Genomic DNA, 20,385 nt, shown 5'->3' with positions numbered 1-20,385 from the left:
AAGCGAGGAAAGGACAATCAACTTAGAATCTGTGCAAGTGAAAGCGAATACCTGCTGATTGTAGAACATGCACATAGCGGAATAAGTGGAGGCCATTTTTCGGGCGAAAAGATGGTAAAAATTGTCTTAACCGCAGGAATATGGTGGCCTACATTGCATATGGATGCTGAAGAGTTTGTAAAGCATTGTGACGCATGCCAGCGAACCAAGGTGCCGATAAAGAGAGATGAGATGCCACTACTGCCAATGATGGGAGCAAAAGCATTTGCAAAATGGGGCATTGATTTTGTGGGACCTATCTCACCTCCTGCATATCGCACCCATACCCAATATATCATTGTGGCTACGGACTATCTCACAAAATGGGCGATAGCCAAGGCAACGCAAAAAGCAGATGCATGGACCACTGCAAATTTTTTGTATGAGAATGTTTTTGTATGATACGGTTTACCAATAGAAATAGTCAGTGATCCTGGGACACATTTTCTTAATGAAGTCATTGAATATCTGCTAGAGGAATTCATGGTCATACATAGGAAATATGCTCCATACTATGCACAGGCAAATGGACAAGTTGAGGCCACAAATAAAACACTATGCATGGTTCTCACTAAAATTGTATCAGAGTCAAGAACAGATTGGGATCAGCAGCTACACTCCACACTATGGGCATACAGGGTAGCTTACAAAACATGATAGGAACAACACCGTACAACATGGTGTTTGGTCTAAATGCTATACTACCCATAGAGTTTTTAATTCCAACTCTACGAGTAGCGAAACACTTAGAATGGACAGGGCATGAGCTTTCTTCAAGAATAGATGATCTTGAAAAGCTAGATGAACTCCGCTTGAGAGCTGTAGCTTCAATCTATGCTAAAAAGAGAAGGCAAAAATAGTTTTTTGACAAGCATGTGCGCACTAAAGAGTTCAAAACAGGTCATTATGTACTTGTTTATACTTTGGAGAAACATGCCAAGAAACTGAAAAAGCGAGGGATGGGACCCTTTGTGATTAGCGATCGATCACAAAGCGGAGCTGTCAAGCTTTCTACATTAGCAGGTGAAGAAATGCCGAACTGGATTAGTGGATGTCGACTGAAGAAATATCATTTACCACTCACACAGGATATGCTTCAACAAATTCATCAAGGAAAACAATGAATCAAGGAAAAACAGAGAGTACGAGAAGAAGCTCAAGCGGAAGCCAAAGAACACATTGCAAAACGAAGACTTCTGCGACAACAACAACAAAGTGGAGCACCATTGCGAATCAACTCCATTCGACTAACGACGTTGGATGAAAACACAGAGGAGTCAATAATTGTAGTCAAACTCGGTAGCAATCAAGTTGAATCGACGGCATTGCTTGATTCTGGAGCTCAAGCAAATTTGATCTCTTACGGATTATACCAACAGCTCAAGTCCACAGGTCAACTTCATCCTACTCCTCAAATGCTGGAAAGTAGTACTTTAGCTTTTTTGACTGAAAAGGTCTAGCATAGCTAAAATTGGGGTCTTTTGAAATCCAAACTAAAATCTAAGCATAGCACTGGGTTGTTGACATCAAGGGGAAGATGTGGCTCAAATTTGGGGTCAAACAGATCATATAGACATCCTACGCGTAGGATGTGTTCCGTGTGATTTAGCACTCCAAATCCAACTTTGAGCATGCCAAAGTGATCAGCACCTTAAGAGGAGTCTGTGGTTTGCATTTGAAGCCATTTTGAGCAGTTAGACATGCTACGTGTAGGATGTCTACTGCATGATATTAAAGTCAAAAACTGACTGTAGGCATAGCAGGGTGTTGTATAGCGTGAGGCAAGCCTCCTAGTTAATTTTGGTCCAAATTGGAGTTGATTTGACTGGTCAGACCACCGTTACAGACCAACGTTAGGCTGCTGGAACATATTTCTGATCAATTGACCAGCTTATAGGTGTCCAAATCAAAAAGTAAAAACAGCTGTGGACTCAGCACATCAAGGGGAATCTATAGTGCAAAATCCAGCCAAAATAGAGCACGTAGACATCCTGTGGGTAGGATGTCTACAGGGGCTTAGTGAAGAGAAAAGCTGACTGTGGACATAGAGTGATGTTCCAATTGATTTAAGAGTTCCACAACTTCTTTCAGAAGTGAAATTGGACCTTTTTTGACCTTTTGACGGAGCAAAGACTGAATTAAGACTTTCCCCTAAACTGACAAACATACGAGTGAAGTATAGTTCCAAATTAGAAGACCCAATCAAGAACATCCGAAGTGTATAAAATACAGTAGTGGTTGAAGTTAACCCTCTAGTTATACCAATCATTACTAAGACCACCTCTAGCGGTTAAATGCTTTGATTCGATTGCCGAAATTAAATGCTTGTGTACAGGTATATTCAACGGCAAGGCAAGAAGTTGTGCGGAAACTGATCCTTTGCCAGGTGAGTGGTTGGATTTGTGATAAATTGCATTGCTAAGTTTGATGAATTTAAGATCAGGAAGACAAATTTTTAGAGATCAAAAAGTGGCAGGTGATCAGGGTAGCTTAGTGTCCACCGAGGAGAGTGTAACTCACGCAAGGCTAGATCCACTAGCACCGATCATTGAGGAGGATAGTGATACTAACACTTCATCAGATAAGTCCTTCTTCATGATGGCTAGTCAGCAGCCAGGAGGTTTCTCCGATGAAGGACCAATGCTAGGAGGAAGCACCTCCCAAAATCCTTTGAACGATGCCAAGTTCACTATAATCTTCTTAGAAGGAACAAACTCTAGGGGAGCCCTAGTTTATTCTGACTATCGAGGATGCAAGTGTATTTGTATAGAAGAAAGACCTCCTCAGAGACTGGAGATAATTCGAGTCTATGATGATGGGGATAGATTCTGAGACGAAAAGGGGAACCACTATCTGATAGTTAGTAACCCTGAGGATTACAACAGATATGGAGATAACGTGGCAAAAGGAAAAATGGTTTCAGATCAAGAACCGCCTCCAAAAATTGATCGACCTGGAGCTCTTTTTATGTATGATAAGAAAACAACCAGGCTCTTTACCTATAATGAGAATGTGGGAATTTAGAAGCATGAGAGCGAGGAAGTAATTTCTTATTTTCGATGCAAAGAACCCTACCCAGACGAATTAAGCAAAGACAAGGTTCTTTACTTATTCTCTTCTGAAATTGCTAGGGGGAAGGATATCAATTTTGTTGATAGGTACGGACAGGAATACAAACGTATTCTCCTAGAGGAGGTAGAAAAGGCAATAGTTCCAGAAACATCAACATATGCCCCCAAAGAAGTGCCAAGGTTTACCTCTACCCCTAGCAAGTCGATAAATCCATTCTCAGAAGAGTACGACGCGACCTCACATCCTACCCGACAATAGACATTCAACTATCAGAACCAACAAGAAACCCAACAATCATTGCAAGCATGGCTTCGACAAAGTGCGACATTAGAGCAAGACCAAAATTGAGATGGTTATCTAGTCTCATGAGGGCTAAGAGATTTACAAGAACCACCACTCTATTCACAGTATCAAGGCGAGAGTAAGTCAAAAACTCAAGAGTCAACGGAGCATGGAAGACAACCCATAGAAGGAGTTCGAAGAGATGAACCGCCTCTTGCAAAAACCATCAGAAATTATGGCTTAGGGGCACCTCTGGGAGAGGAACCCTCCCACTACCAAAGGCCAGAGCAGGTATATCGAGTAGGATAGGGAGAACCAATGATGAGATTTGTAGACAATCGTAGAAGTAGACGTTCTCAGGTGCAAAAATGGGTAAACAAGAAATACACGGGAAACAGAGATCATAGGGATCATGTAGCAGCCTTTGTGCGTGTAATTAGAGCTAAAGAGGTGTTATACTTCCCTACCCAATTCACAGGGTTTGGACTTATCCTAGAGGAGGATGCTGCTACTTGGTTTAACTATGTGGAACGTAGAGACTTTGAGTCTATGGAGGAGGTGTTTGACGAGTTTATTGAGGAATTCTCACAAAGGGGGATAGCTCATAATACAGTCTCAAAAATCCATAAATTCAAACAGAAAGAAGGGGAATCTATGCAAAAGGCAGCCCTATGACTAAAAAGATATGTGAAGTTCTATCCTGTGGAAGAACTACCAACTCAGTCTAGACTTATGCTTATATTTATCCAAGGACTAAGGAACACAGATCTCCAAAAAGAGTTACATATGAAGAGGAGCACGACATTAAATGAGTTAACTAAGGAGGCTCTTTACCTTGTAGACAATTGTGTGGTCTACAAGGAGGGTGAATTCAAGGATCTTGATGATGATTCATCCTCACAACAAAGTGGAAGCAAGTCCGCTAAGACAACACCGAAAGGAGAAGTAGTGATAGCCGTTTTTCGGCTTTCCATAATTGCCATAGTAAGCTACCTCAGCCTACCAAATTCACCCAAACACTATGGCTATCCCTACCATTTCACTGTAAATAGGCGTGTGTGAGTTAGGGGGCTTTTCCCATATCTTCTTAAAATCCTCAGCTAGCTAGTCACTGGGCTAGTTGAGTCAAAAAAATAAAAAATATTATGGTCCATTTGTGTGTAAATATTGCATTATATATATGGACTAAATATAGAGATTTTTATAATTATTCTGGTATTTTATTTAAATATTTATACTTAGGTGTGTGTTTTATTAAACCTGTGTATGCCTTCTTTCATCCTCTTACATCATAAGTATATTTTTTGCCAATATGTACATACTCTAACCTTATATTTTTCCTTTATACAAATCACTCCCACATTTTCACCCTCACCCTCGTGAAAACAAAAAATTGATTTCTACTCATTGGTCACGTTTATTATATTATTTACTTGCATACCTTTTCCTCTTTCACCCAAAATAATTCAAAGAGGGACCATATCATATGATTCCAATATCTTTCCATATCCATAACTCCTCCATATTTTTATTATTATTTTTACTCATTATTCTAACACCATGTGCTCATTAAGCTAAAGTCCATGAATAGTCCATACACTAGTCCCACCATGTATATATTTCTTTATTCACCAATAATCCTCCTCCATGCATGTGTCAAGGGCAACTTGGATGCTTTGTATTATGATATGACAAAGGAGGGGCTCACTCTTGGATGCATTGTACAAATTCAACAAAGGAGGGGGCCACTGAAGACTTTTTGTGAAGAAAAAACAGGTCTTTTGGTGGGATTTTTAATATCCATCTCCACTTCGAATTTGGAGCGGTGTTCAAAAGAGAAAATGTAGCTCACGCTTTGAATAATCACCTCAAATTTTTTCATGATTTTTGGAGCTACTAACGGTGAGATATGATTTTTTGAGTGGACCCCAGTCTGTCCACTTTTCTCACAAGTAGTCCATAGTCTTCTCTCACCTCTTTCCACACTTCTACACACACACACACACACACACACACACACACACACACACACACACACATTTCTCTCAATCCCTCACTCAAACCTGCAGCTTCAATGGTTTATCTCACCTTCTTCACCATTAACCTCCCCATTACTCCCATAGCTCTCATATGAGCTCTCCATGTACATACACCATCTCTATGCCTCTCTCTATTATCTCCAAAGTACAATTCCATCTTACTCCATATATATATACATAAATTCAGCATGTGTACCATGTTTAACCTCTGCAAATCAAAAGATCTCATCAACGGAATTACCATTTTCATCACGATGATCAACCTTGGCAGCGGTGGCATAAAGAAGAGAAGACGAAGAAGAAGATCGATAGTCATTTTGAGAACCTACACAAGTAAGTCCAAAACTTCTTCAAGATTCACCATCACAAGGATTTGCTCACTTCATTCAACCATCTTACTTCAACCATCCACCCCATTCCACCCATTGTAAATATATCATTAACTTTTTAGTGATTACTAACATTAACCACTAACATACTAACACAAAATAGCATTGACCTAACCATAAAAGACACCTCACCTCAAGACATGTACAAAGTAACTCTCTCTCTCTCTCTCTCTCTCTCTCTCTCTCTCTCTCTCCTTACTTACTTTCACCTTATCTACCATCAATAATGCTCTCTTTTGAGCCCACACCCATGACTCAAGCAGACAAAGAAGGCCCACAATGTTTTGATATTCAAAAAAATCATAATCCTGATTTGTTATCTTGTAAATTAGGATTTCCAATAATCTTAATGAGGGGTCTCCAACCTATAAATAGGCCCCTCTCCTTCTTGTAAAACAACCTCCAACATCTCACATAGCACCCCAACACTCTATGCGTGAGGAGAGACTTAGGTGTAGCAAACCACTTGTGAGCTTCACTCTTGGTGTGAGAGAAGACTTCAAGCTACACATTGCAAGTGAGAGAGCGTGGGTTCCACAAATCTCAAAACCACTATTGTACATGCTCCTTCATCATCAATAAATTGAGGTTTGGTGCATCAAAGACGTGATTCGACGTTCAAATCTTCGTCCTTCCATTTGTGCAATACGGTTTGGTGAATTCAAGGCGACTTGTGTATTTTGAGTTTTTATCGGTTGATCTTGATTTTAGAAAGTGTTTTAGTGTGTTTTTCATTGCCAGTTGTGTGTCCATTGTAAGAGGGTATTGTGGTGAGAGGTCTCCCACACCCTAAGACAGTGTGTGTGTGTTTTGGCAATGATTAGCAATCACTAAGCATTGAGTGAGTTTTGTACAAGTTCTACGATAGCATCATAACAAACCATCTCCATTTGCAAGTCACAAATAAGGTATTACGCAAGATCCTTTCCTCTCTCTCTTCCCTTTGCTCTAGCTCTCTCTGGTCCATTTCATGTGTGTCTTGGTGTGAGGTTGCTTGTGTGTGTTGTGTGGTGCATCTTCTTGGTTGTGCCAAAATCTCTCTTGCGTCCCAGTTCGCATACCATAACTAGGTGGTGCCCCTATCTTCTTTGGGTTTGGCTGTGGGTTTGTTGTTGTGTTCTGCTTGTGGTTGCCCCAGCCCCAATTGAGCAGCACGGGAGCCTTGAGGGGTGTTTAGAGGTCGCCTCTTTTGTTGCCCGCCCCGGACCGCCTCAATTTTGGTGCCCCCACTGAGGAGCGATTGTGTGCTTAGTGTTGTTGTATTGCATGAATGCTTGAATTTCAGCATAATCAAGTAGATTTTGTGAATCATGAAAATAGACCGAGTTTAATTTCAAGGAAACAAAAATTGATCTAGAATATGGTTCGGATTATGCATAACATAAGAAAGGAAAAAAATAATTTCACATAAAAGTCTAGAATTCATGTTGAAAGACCTTTCAAAACTTTGTGTAGTTAGTTGATGATTGTTTGGAACTAATCTTTGTGTGGTTCTAGCATTGAGAGACTATGACACGCTATACCTTTGATGATATCCTAATCTTCTTCGGAAATCTAGAAGAAGATGTTGATGATTTTCTTACTGATTTTAGAATGGTTTGTCATATCCTTGGTAAAAGGGATGACATTGAAAAAGGAGATTTTCTATTGCTATGCCTTAGAGGCAACGCTGAGCAATGGTTTTGAAGTATGTCTTCTCAGATTGAAGATGGATATACCCAAATTTCCAAAGCTTTGAAGGCTAGATTCTCTAAAGTTCCAACAACGGAGAAAGCATGGGCTTCACTACGGAGACTTCAACAACATGGTGAAGACTACTATGCTTATGAGGATATTTTTTCTCGTCAATGGGAAGGATGTGGATTTAGTTCTACATTTTCAGATTATGTAAAAATGGATCAATTTATTTCGGGTTTGTCTCCTTTCCTAAAGACTAAGGTTACTTGTAGTGGACCCTCTACCTTTGAAAAAGCGGTCACTATTGCCCGAAGGAAGTTTCACAAGTACTTCTACATCAAAAATGGTTTCCATCATGCTGGAAGAACTAACCATCATGAAAGTGTTTCTATCAAGGAGTCATCTCCTTTGCCATACTTGTCTCCTTCTACTCCGACAAATGTTGAAGAAGTTACTTACATGCCAACTGATTATTCAAGTGCTAAAGTGTGTGGCCAAGATTCAAATGTGGAATCTCTTTCTTCTACCTTTATCACAAGAATGCAAAAATTGACACAAGATATCTCAAATGGCATTGATGATTCAATAATGGATACATCCAACCTTTTGGCGGAGGATCAATTTCTAGTCCGAGCAGACGAAGCTTTTGTGCAACATGACTCTATGGAGAATGAAGAACTTGAAGGTAACCTTGATCTTATGGAATGTTCTAAGAGTGTATCTTGTCTAAAAGAAGAGAGTGAAGAAGAAGATGAAATCATAGGTGGAGAGATCATAGACCACATTGATCATAAAGAGATGATTGTGTACATGGAATGCCAACTCCAAAACAAAGTAGAAGAGTGTGAGTTGAATCCAGGTGAGGATAATCTTGAAGAAGTGTTTGAGGATGTTGAAAAGCATTGGTATGACCCATGTATGTTAAGCATAGAGAAACCTATCATGCAAGAAGCCAAATGTTTCACAAAATCAAACAGTATTCCGTCAACCTTTGAGGTGGTACAATGTGAGGAGTTACAACCTTGCCAAAGGGGGGGCTTAGAAGGGGATGAAGAACATGGGAGAGTAGTAAAAAATAAAATCATAAAAGGAAACTATCAGAAGGGTATCATTCTCTCCAATGGTGTTTTAGTGGGTGGGTCTTCATTCATGGGACAATCTCTTAGCAAGAAAATCCAAGCTTTTGAAGCCCCAATCATCTTCACATTGGGTTTCACCTCTTCAAGGTCAACTTCTCCTCTCTTCACATATACCTTTCATCGGGGACACCATACCTTCTTAAGTGGAAGAGGACATGAATACTTGGTGATAAACGGATGTTTCCAAATCTTCTTCACTTGGTTCTTTGTTGTATGGAGGTCGCACATTGTGATGCTTCTGGTCTTCATCATAGATGAAAGACTTGTTGATTGCTACATGTGGATATTTCATCAATCAGTACCAAAATCTATTCTCTTCCAATGTGTTGGACGCAATAGAAACCTTCATCTATTATCTACTTATGTGGCAAACTATCTGCAATATCTTCCAATAGCAGCTGGAAGCATGGATCAAGCTTTCCTAAATCATAAAGGTCATAGAATTTTTTACTTGATGAGCCTACCTAGGTTGAATGAAATTTGTGAGCTACAGTTCAGGAATTTTCTCATACAAGCTCTTGAAGATCGTAGCAGATACATCAACTTTTTACAGGAGGAAGAGCAACCAATCTTTTATATCACATTCATAGTGATAGATGCAATGATGGACAACAGTAAAATCTACAAGTTTCTTCAATCAAAATCAGTAAGTGATTCCATACCATACATCTTGCTTTGGGAAAGATATTTCAAGATCTTTGATCCTGGGGGGTGCTTATGGAAACTTTCTCGATGGAGGAGGTTTACTCAGTCACTTCATTTCATCATGCTATTGGCTCGAGAACCTTTCATATCACACAAGGTTTTTTAATCATACAACAAAGGTTCTTCAAAGATGAGAGCAGACAAAGACAGACGTTACACAATCTACATGTTGTATGATCGGATAAATGGTACATGAATGTACATTATCTAAAGGGGGGGCTAATGATAGCCGTTTTTCGGCTTTCCATAATTGCCATAGTAAGCTACCTCAGCCTACCAAATTCACCCAAACACTATGGCTATCCCTACCATTTCACTGTAAATAGGCGTGTGTGAGTTAGGGGGCTTTTCCCATATCTTCTTAAAATCCTCAGCTAGCTAGTCACTGGGCTAGTTGAGTCAAAAAAATAAAAAATATTATGGTCCATTTGTGTGTAAATATTGCATTATATATATGGACTAAATATAGAGATTTTTATAATTATTCTGGTATTTTATTTAAATATTTATACTTAGGTGTGTGTTTTATTAAACCTGTGTATGCCTTCTTTCATCCTCTTACATCATAAGTATATTTTTTGCCAATATGTACATACTCTAACCTTATATTTTTCCTTTATACAAATCACTCCCACATTTTCACCCTCACCCTCGTGAAAACAAAAAATTGATTTCTACTCATTGGTCACGTTTATTATATTATTTACTTGCATACCTTTTCCTCTTTCACCCAAAATAATTCAAAGAGGGACCATATCATATGATTCCAATATCTTTCCATATCCATAACTCCTCCATATTTTTATTATTATTTTTACTCATTATTCTAACACCATGTGCTCATTAAGCTAAAGTCCATGAATAGTCCATACACTAGTCCCACCATGTATATATTTCTTTATTCACCAATAATCCTCCTCCATGCATGTGTCAAGGGCAACTTGGATGCTTTGTATTATGATATGACAAAGGAGGGGCTCACTCTTGGATGCATTGTACAAATTCAACAAAGGAGGGGGCCACTGAAGACTTTTTGTGAAGAAAAAACAGGTCTTTTGGTGGGATTTTTAATATCCATCTCCACTCCGAATTTGGAGCGGTGGTCAAAAGAGAAAATGTAGCCCAAGCTAGAAAGGTGTGTATGAAAGCCAGGAGAGAACGAGAGCAAACGGCTCTATTCGAGGAGTTAAAACACACAAAGGATAGATTAGAGCGGTTAGAGGATCTAACTATTGTGACTAAAGCCCAAGTGGCCTCTTAGACGGATATGGACAGCCGCCCGCCTAACTCACTTATCACTAACTCTTTGTATATACTCACTTATACTTTTGTGGATAATAAGGTTTTGGGAGATAACCCTTCAAACAGAATTCTCTGCATACTGTGTAAGCTCTCTGTGTATCTCGATGTGTGTGTGTAAGTCGATCCACGCTCCGTTCCGCGACTTCAATTGGTATCAGAGGCAACTTCAGTGAGTATTTGCGTAATCGCGTGCGCGCACACTTTTCAGGCAGATTCTGGATCCGGAGCTGGAAAATTCACACTCGACGTTCCGGGAGCGTTTCCATCAGGTGACCTAGGTGACCTACTGTTTATGCCCTCAGAATTTCGTTCTAAGCACTACAGTAGAAGATAGATTTCAACCGCAAAGAAATCCGTCTTGTGTAGATTGGCAAGCAAGAGGTGGTCGGCATCGACATACATCACTCATTCGTCTTCAAAGCATCATCTATAGACGAGGTACACATATATATCATCAGATATATATATTGCAGTCTGCATTGCTACTTCTTGTGCTTGCCATGTTCCAGGGGAGGTGTGGCCATACAACGGATTGACACCACTCGCATGTATTGCAGATTGATGTATTGTGATTGTGGGTCTACTAGTTGTGAGTCACGCTAGCAGACAGACCGCCGCAGCGGTCATAGGACAGTGATTGGTCTATTGTAGGATGTATGCTAGTTCTTGACAGTTTGCTGAGCCATCTGTGAGGGTCGTGTGTGAGGTTTTTTCAAGCCGAGCACTGGGGGCTGGGTTACCCTATGTGAGGTGGATTAGGTTGCTGGAGTTCCCCTCTACACGCATCCTCTTCGGCGGCTTTTATCCCATAGGATGTATGACTTTGTGTAGACACTGGATTGAATCTTATGCGTCACGCTGTTGAGGCATTGTTCAGGGTTCAGCCTTGAGACAGATACAGGTTCTGTGATCGCCCAAACAGGAGACAGTGTATGCTTACAGGACAACATATTACAGAGATTTTCATATTTGTCCCTGGTCAGCTATTTATGATTGTTTTTGAGCTATCTTTTGGTTCTCAAAGCTCAGTTTACAGGGGAGACTTTGTCAAAATTTTTCCAAAATACTAACAGTTCCTGAGAAAAGGTGTTCAGCTTGTTGTTTACAGCTTGTTTATTGTGTACAGAGGCCAGTTTACAGGGGAAACTCTACCGGATTTTTTCCAGAAGTAAACAGTTTGGCAGATATGGCATCTTCTCAGAGTGAGACTCTTTACAACATAAAGAAGCTGGATGGCACAAACTTTCCATTCTAGAAGAAGCAGATTTGGCAGGTTTTGGTGCAGAAAAAACAAGTGAAGCCACTGAAGCTCAAATGGGAGAGACCAGAAGGTATGGCTGAAGATGAGTGGGAAGAGCTTGACAAATTAGCTTGTTCCACAATCATGCTGACACTGGCAGAAAATGTTTACTTCAATGTAGTAGAAGAGACTACAGCATATGGCGTATGGCAAAAGCTATATGGTATGTACGAGAAACAAAGTGCTGCTTCTCAGATTTACTGGCTCAAGAAATTGGTGGATTTGAAGATGAAGGAAGGGACAACCATGTCAAATCATCTCAATGAATTTCACACAATTTTTAGCCAGTTAACAGCACAGGAGATAGTCTTTCCAGATTCAGTGAAGGCTATGTTTCTCTTAATCACTTTGCCAGACAGTTGGGATACTTTTCGTACAGCGTTAAGTAATTTTGTCGCGCCAGAAGGTCTTACAAGTGCCAATGTAGAAGGCAGCTTGATCACAGAGGAAGTAAACAGGAAGAACATTGACAAAGGCAAAGGAAATAGTGCTTTGGTCGTTCGAGGGAGACAACAGTCTAAAGAGAAGAAGGGTAAGAAGGCACAAAACCGAAGTAAGTCTCGCGACTCAAAGTCAAAAGATGACATAGAATGCTACCATTGTGGCAAGAAGGGTTACATGAAGAGAGACTGTACAAAGTGGAAACAAGAAAAAGGCAAAACAAAGAGTTCTGAGCAAGATGAAAAGAAGAGTTCAGTGAAGATTGAAGAAGTGAATGTCATAGGATCTGGTTCAGACAGTGATTCTGGTATAGCAGCTGGTGACATCTTCCTCACAAGCAATCTTGATTCTATTTTCTTGACTGCAAAGGATGGACATGCTATGAGTGATTGGATTATCGACTGAGGGGCATCTTTACATGTTTCTCCGCACAAAGAGTGGTTTACATCATATGTGACTACTAAAGATTATGTCAGACTTGGCAATAAGAAGGTTTATGACATACTTGGAGTGGGAGATGTGCAGTTGAAGTTTCAAAATGGATCTTTTTTATGGCTCAAGAATGTCAGACATGTTCCAGCAATCCGAAAGAGCTTGATCAATACAGGGAAGTTGGATGATGGGGGTTATGTGACAGTCTTTGGGAACAACGCTTGCAAGATCTCCAAAGGTTTGGTGACTGTAGCACATGGCATCAAGTCAAGAACTCTGTACACTTTACATGTTTCAGAGGTTAAAAACCATGTAATTAATGTGATAGAGCAGCCAAGTGTGTCACTGTGGCATCGTAGGCTGGGACATATGTCAAAAAGAGGAATGGAAATACTTTCTCATTATGGTTATTTGCCTGGCTTTTCATTTCAAGATTTTGAGTTTTGTGAGCATTTTGTTTATGGTAAGCAAACACAGGAACCACACAGATCAAAGAGGAATCGTAGGGATGAACGGTTAGCTCTTGTGCACAGTGATCTATGCGGACCAATGCCTAGTTTGTCACTAGGAGGAGTAGCGTACTTTTGTACATTCATAGATGACTATTCTCGCAAAGTATGGGTTTACTTCTTGAAGCACAAGGATGAGGTGCTCAAGGTCTTTAAGACATTCTTGCAGCTTGTAGAGAATCAGAGTGGTCAGAAGCTGAAGTACTTGAGAACTGACAATGGTGGAGAGTACGTTTCCAAAGCTTTTCAAGACTTTTGTGAAGCAAAAGGGATAAAGCGGGAACTTACTGCACCATACAATCCTTCACACAATGGATTTGCAAAATGTATGAATAGGACCATACAAGAGAAGGTCAAAAGCATGTTGTCACATGCTGAGTTGCCTGATGGATTTTGGGCGGAAGCAGTGGCTACAGTAGTCCATTTGATTAACAGGTCTCCTAGTAGGGTTCTGGATAAGAGTGCAGTGGCCGAGATGCTATGGAAAGGCAAGGCACCTTTGTATAAGCATCTCAGAGTCTTTGGTTGTGAAGCTTATAGCCATATTCCTAAGGAGTTCAGGAATAAGTTAGAACCAAAGAGCAAGAAGTGTATATTTCTTAGCTACGGAGAATTGGGCAAGATGGGTTACCGGCTTTGGGATCCTGAGTCCAGAAAAATTATTCGTAGCAATGATGTGCATTTCAATGAGGCTAAGTTTCACGCTAATCCAGAGAAGATAGAGGAGATCAGAAGAGTTGTATTCAAGGAAGATGGACCTAGTGTTATCACATCAAGACAGCATGGTCAGGCTCAAGAACAGCCTATAGTTGCTAGAGAGGCAGAATCGGTTGTGGTGAGACGTTCTGAGCGTGTCTCCAAACCACCTGATCGTTATGTGCCATCTCTAAATTATGTCATGCTCACAGATTGTGGAGAACCATCTTGTTACAAGGAAGCATTACAAGTGGTTGACCCAAAAAAATGGCATTTGGCCATGCAGTCAGAGATGACAGCTCTGCATAAAAACCAGACATGGAAGCTATTTAAATTACCACATGGCAAAAAGGCTCTACCTTGTAAATGGGTTTACAGGTATAAGATCATCGCTCATGATAGTCAGCCAAAGTACAAAGCAAGGCTTGTTGCCAAGGGCTTTAAGCAAGAACAAGGCATTGACTTTGATGAAGTCTTCTCTCCAGTGGTCAAGATGACTACATGAGATGCTTTCTTGCATTGGTTGCCATATTGGATTTGGTGTTGCACCAAATGGATGTCAAGACAACGTTCTTGCATGGTGATTTAGATGTGGAAATTTACATGTAGTAGCCAGAAGGGTTTGTTGAGAAAGGCAAGGAAGATTTGGTATGGCAGTTGTTAAAGAGTCTTTATGGCTTAAAACAATCACCGAGGGCATGGTACCATAAGTTCCACCAGTTTATGATTTCTCAAGGCTACAAATGTAGTGAGTACGATCACTGTCTATATACAAAGAAGGCTAAGGATGGCAGTTGGATGATCCTTATTTTGTATGTGGATGACATGTTGATTGTTGGAAAACACTTGGAAGAAATTTCAGCTTTGAATTCAAAGATGGAAAAATCATTTGACATGAAAGACATGAGTGAGGCAAGTCATATACTTGGTATGCGCATTGAGAGAGAGAGATCAAAGAAGCTGATTTGGTTATCTCAAACAGAGTATACTGACAAGGTTTTGCAACGTTTCAATATGGAGAAGGAAAGGCATTGAGTGTTCCGTTGCCACCATATGTGAAACTTAGCAAACAAGATTGTCCTGTGTCTGAGGAAGAAAAGGCTGAAATGGATAAGATTACATATGCGTCTGCAGTGGGTAGTTTGATGTATGCAATGATTGCTACACGTCCGGATATTGCATTTGTAGTGGGAGTGGCTAGCAAATATATGTCAAATCCCGGCAAGAAACATTGGGAGGCAGTGAAAGGTATCATGAGATACTTGAAACATACAAAGAGTATGCGCATATGCTATGGTAGTCAGGATTTGAGTGTCAGAGGATACACTGACTCAGATTATGCAGGAGACTTGGATAAGAGGAGATCTACATCAGGCTATGTCTTTACATTGGCTGGAGGTGCCATATCATGGCGATCTCGATTACAAGATTGTGTTACGCAGTCTACTACAGAAGCTGAGTATGTTGCAGCAAATGAGGCATGCAAAGAAGCTATTTGGATTGGTAGATTGGTAGCAGATTTGGGAATCAAAGTAGATATGCCAAAGTTATATTGTGATAGTCAAAGTGCTATACAATTGGCAAAGAATCTAGTGTTCCATTAGAAGACTAAGCATATTGATGTGAAAGATCACTTCATTAGGGAAGTACTTGAAGACAAGCAGATACAACTGCTGAAGATCCACACCAAGGACAATCCTGCTGATCTACTCACAAAAGGACTTCCAGGAGAGGGCTTTGTGCATTGTCGTGAGTTATTGGGCATTGGATAGACGGCAACCATGTAAATCTTTGTTCATTTATGTTCTTAGATTTATAATTACTTAAAGTGCCACATTGGACTTTAAGTGGGAGGTTATTGGGATTAAAGCCCAACTGGCCTCTTATACCGATATGGCCGACCGCCCGCCTAACTCACTTATCACTAACTCTTTGTATATACTCACTTATACTTTTGTGGATAATAAGGTTTTGGGAGATAACCCTTCAAACAGAATTCTTTGCGTACTGTGTAAGCTCTCTGTGTATCTCTGTGTGTGTGTGTGAGTCGATCCATGCTCCGTTCCGCGACTTCACTAACTAGTCTAAGCTCACATACCGCGGCAACCATAGGGCCCAAGGAAATAGTAGAACCCAAAAGTGCAGGGTCAAGAGGATCAGTGTTGGCAGAAAAAGTAAATGAGAAGTTAGACGCACTTTTAAAAGATACGAGGCTAGACTCAAAAACAACCAAACTCAAGAGCAAAGATGGATGACTTATCCATATGCAGAAATAGAAAAACAGAGGTTGTAAATGTGTCGAAAGATGATTGAAACAGCCCAATCCCTGATAGAGAACCCGCTTGGTAAACTTGCAAGTTGGCACAAGGTACTAGCTCCAACCCCCATCAAACCAACTTTAGAGAAACAAGTAGACACGAAGGAGACACTTACGACTGCCTTTGAGTCTAGGGGAGAACCTATCATAGTGCCAAATACAACAGATGAGACAATTGATGGTTTCCAACCTAAAAAATTGGTAGAAATGGGTAAGGATTGTAACGGTCTAGATGACCTGTGGAAGCAAATCCGTGACGCCAACAAAGCTAACAGGGTGAGCCACCAAGTAAATAGCATGAGAAAGGAGAAAAATGAGATCTTACCTCTCATTGAAGAATTTGAGGAAAGGTCACAAATGAACTTTGATATGCATTCACAAGGGGGAGACCAGGGATCAATTAGTTCGGGGCACAGCCAACCAGACTCGCTATAAACTCTACCCTCTTACCTAGGGGGGTATGAAGCTAAGTCTGAGGTGAGAGAAATCCCATCTCAAAGACTTTCTTCCAACAGAGTGATGGATTCACAAGGGTTGATTGAGCTATTGTCTACCCCTGTGGCATGCACAATCACATTAGCCGAACTCCTGAGGTTACGACCAAACATGTGGACCACCATAGGCGAATGCTTATAAAAATTTGGAGTAAAAGACCCCACTTCGAAGCTTCAAGAAGGGATCAGAGAATTGGACAAGTCTCAACTAAACACTATACTAGTACCTTTAAACAAGGTTGGAGAATATTGCGAGGGAGAATATGGAAATACCACACTACCAGTAGAATTCCAAGGAGTAGTTTCCAAAGCTATTCTTGACAGTGGAGCAGGAATCGCTATCGCCACCAAGGAAATCTGGAAAAAATGGGGAAAATCGGCTTTGAGAGCTACCAGAATGAAATTGCAAATGGCAGATGGGTTCATGGAAAAGCCTCTAGGACTTTTAGAAAAAGTAATTGTCACCTCGTGCGGAATTGAGTATGAGCATACATTTGAATAGTTGATTTCGACAAAAAGAACAATTACGAGATCATCTTGGAAAGACCATTCATGAGAAAATTAAAGATGGTCCAGGATTGGGATTACGACCACATATACCTCAGACATGGCGAGACTACAACCAAAGTACACCAAAAAGACCATAGCTACAAAGATGTGAACCAGACACTAGTGGAAGAGTTTGATTTAGCTACATTGGCAGGGTCCGCACTACCAGCATGGTTAGGTTAAAAAAAATAGCTATGGATGTGCGGAGCTTCACATTGTGGGAGCTTAAAAAGAGAGGAGTGCGTCTTAGAAAGAGCTGCTGAGGACGAGGATTACATTCCGGAACCTTTTCCCGAAGATGCCTTAGAACCTTTGGAATGGGAACACATACTAGGAACATTGGATGTCTGTACCATTACAGATAGCCCAACGACAAAATTTTGCGATAAGGACAGCTATGATGTGCTACCTATTACATGGTAAGCCTTATACCAGCAAAAGATGAGAATGTAGACCCACCAGAACAAGAAGATTTTTTTAACTCCTTTGAGCATCTGGAGGTAAATAATGGTGCAGATAACGAGTGTTCAGAAAGCTCAAGCGAGTGTGGGGAGAAAACAGCGAATATCAAGTTTTATGATTTTGCCAATCAACACCCTAGACGCCAGGAACGCTATAGAAAAAAAAGAGCAACAAACAAAATTAGAGAGAACCTGATGCTCAGGATAAAAGATAAAACTCAATATCTAATGCTTGTCAAGGCAGAGGATTGTGTACAAGACCAAATATCAGGAAGATTCTCAAGAGTTCAAAGGGAAAGGATGCAGGAGGAAATAAAACAAGTATGGAAGACTAAAACGGAAACAAAATGAAAAAAATCTCAACAATCAAAACAGGAAAAAACAAGAGACCCAGAGTGGACCAAAATGGAGCGTAAAAAGAAATACCAAGAACTAAAACGGTCGTTACGAGAGGTATGGACTACTGAGGGAGAAAGTGATGGTAAGGAGGAGTCAGAAAAAGAAAACATGAATGTCCCATCCACTATAAAAAATTCACCATCCAGGAGAGAAAAATCATAATGACACCACCAGTCAGGGAAAGAATAAACCAGGAATCTTACGATGGGCCGGAAAATGCAAATGGATAGACCTTGCTGTACCAGGCGAAAAGCCTCAGTCGGTCTATATAGTAACTGATTTGGAGCAAGAAGAAGAAGAAATGCTAACACAACTTCTCAAGAAGTATAAATATGTGTTTGCATGGCCCTACGAAGAGCTCAAAGGAGTTGATCCATCGATATGCCAACATACAATTCCGTTGAAATCAGATGCCAAACCTAGCAAACAGCGTCCTTACACATATAATGACACATTTGCTAAACGAATCAAAGAGGAGATTGACAAGCTGATGGATGCTGAATTCATCTATGAAATCAAACATACAGATTGGGTGTCACCCATTGTGGTTGTCCCCAAAAAGAACGGAAAGCTGCGTGTATGTGTGAACCTCAAAAAGTAAACGCAGCCACAATAAGAGATAATTATCCCTTGCCGATCACAGAACATGTACTTGAGAGGGTGGCTGGGAAACAAGCTTATTCCTTTCTAGATGGGTTTTCAGGGTATAACCAACTGGCAATTGCAATAGAGGATCAACACAAAATAGCATTTGTCACAGAATGGGGAATATATGCATATAGAGTTATGCCTTTTGGCTTAACCAATGCCCCAGCTACCTTCCAAAGGTTAATGACTCATGCGTTCAAAGAATACCTGAGAATATTCTTAGAAATATATATGGATGATCTTTGTGTGCACTCTCTTCTGCGAGAAGAACATATTGACCATTTACAAAAGGTATTTGAGAAGTGCAGAACATATCGAATCTGTCTCAACCCAGAAAAGTGCATTTTTATGGTTAGCCAAGGCCGCATCTTAGGACATATTGTCTCAAGAAATGGCATAACCATTGACCTAGACAAAATAAGAGTCATAGTAGACTTTCCCAGGCCTACTAATGCCAAACAAGTACAATCCTTTATGGGACACTGTGGGTATTATTGAAGATTCATATATATGTATGCGGTCATTGCACAACCTCTGTATCGTTTACTAGTCATTTTCGACTGGACTGAGGAGTGTGAAACTTCATTCTAAAAGCTCAAGGAAAACCTTGTATCAACACCTGTACTTAAAGCACCAGATTGGGAAAAGATATTCCATGTTCACATTGATGCATCTGCATATGCAATTGGGAGTATTCTGGCTCAACCTGGAGACAAAACCGATGGATTTCCCAGTTTGTTATGCCAGCCGATAGCTAAATAGTGCAGAAAAGAACTACACAACCACTGAAAGAGAGGTGTTAGGAATGATTTATGCTGTAAAGAAATTTCGGCATTATTTGCTAGAAAAAAAATTTGTGTTCTTCACAGATCATCAAGCTCTTTTGTATCTAGTAAATAAACCATGCAATACTGGAAGAATTGTACGCTGGTTTATTATATTGCTAGAGTTTGACTTCACAGTGGTAGTAAAAAAGGGTAAAACTCATCTACGGGTGGATCATCTTTCAAGGCTGCAAAACGGGGAAGCTCCTGAAAGAGTAGACAATGACATACCTGATGCTTATTTTTTCAATATTGAAATGATACCCAAATGGTCTCAGGAAATTGTTAGCATTCTTTCCTTTGGAGGTAGATTTGATAACAAGGAAGACAGATCCAAACAACAAGCAATTTGACAAACAAAAAACTTCCAGTTGATTGCAGGACGACTGTATCATCTAGGCGCGGACCAAATTCTACGATTATGTATCAATCCAGAGGAATTTGAGTGTTATCTTGAAGAAGCACACGTCCAGGATTGTGCCTTTCATTGTGCAACAATGAAAACACACCAAAGATTGAAACAATTAGGAGTTTATTGGCCAACTATGTATGCTGACACACATGCTTATGTTAACAATTGTACTATATGTAGTGCCAAACGACCGGTGGATCAGGCGACATTGTTTCAGGTAAACATTGCACCTGCATGGAGCCAATATATCATTGATTTC

This window comes from Adiantum capillus-veneris, chromosome 25 (assembly GCF_014529385.1).
Source record: "Adiantum capillus-veneris isolate H3 chromosome 25, ASM1452938v2, whole genome shotgun sequence".
In the NCBI taxonomy this organism is placed as follows: Eukaryota; Viridiplantae; Streptophyta; class Polypodiopsida; order Polypodiales; family Pteridaceae; genus Adiantum; species Adiantum capillus-veneris.
This window is presented reverse-complemented; position numbering follows the sequence as displayed.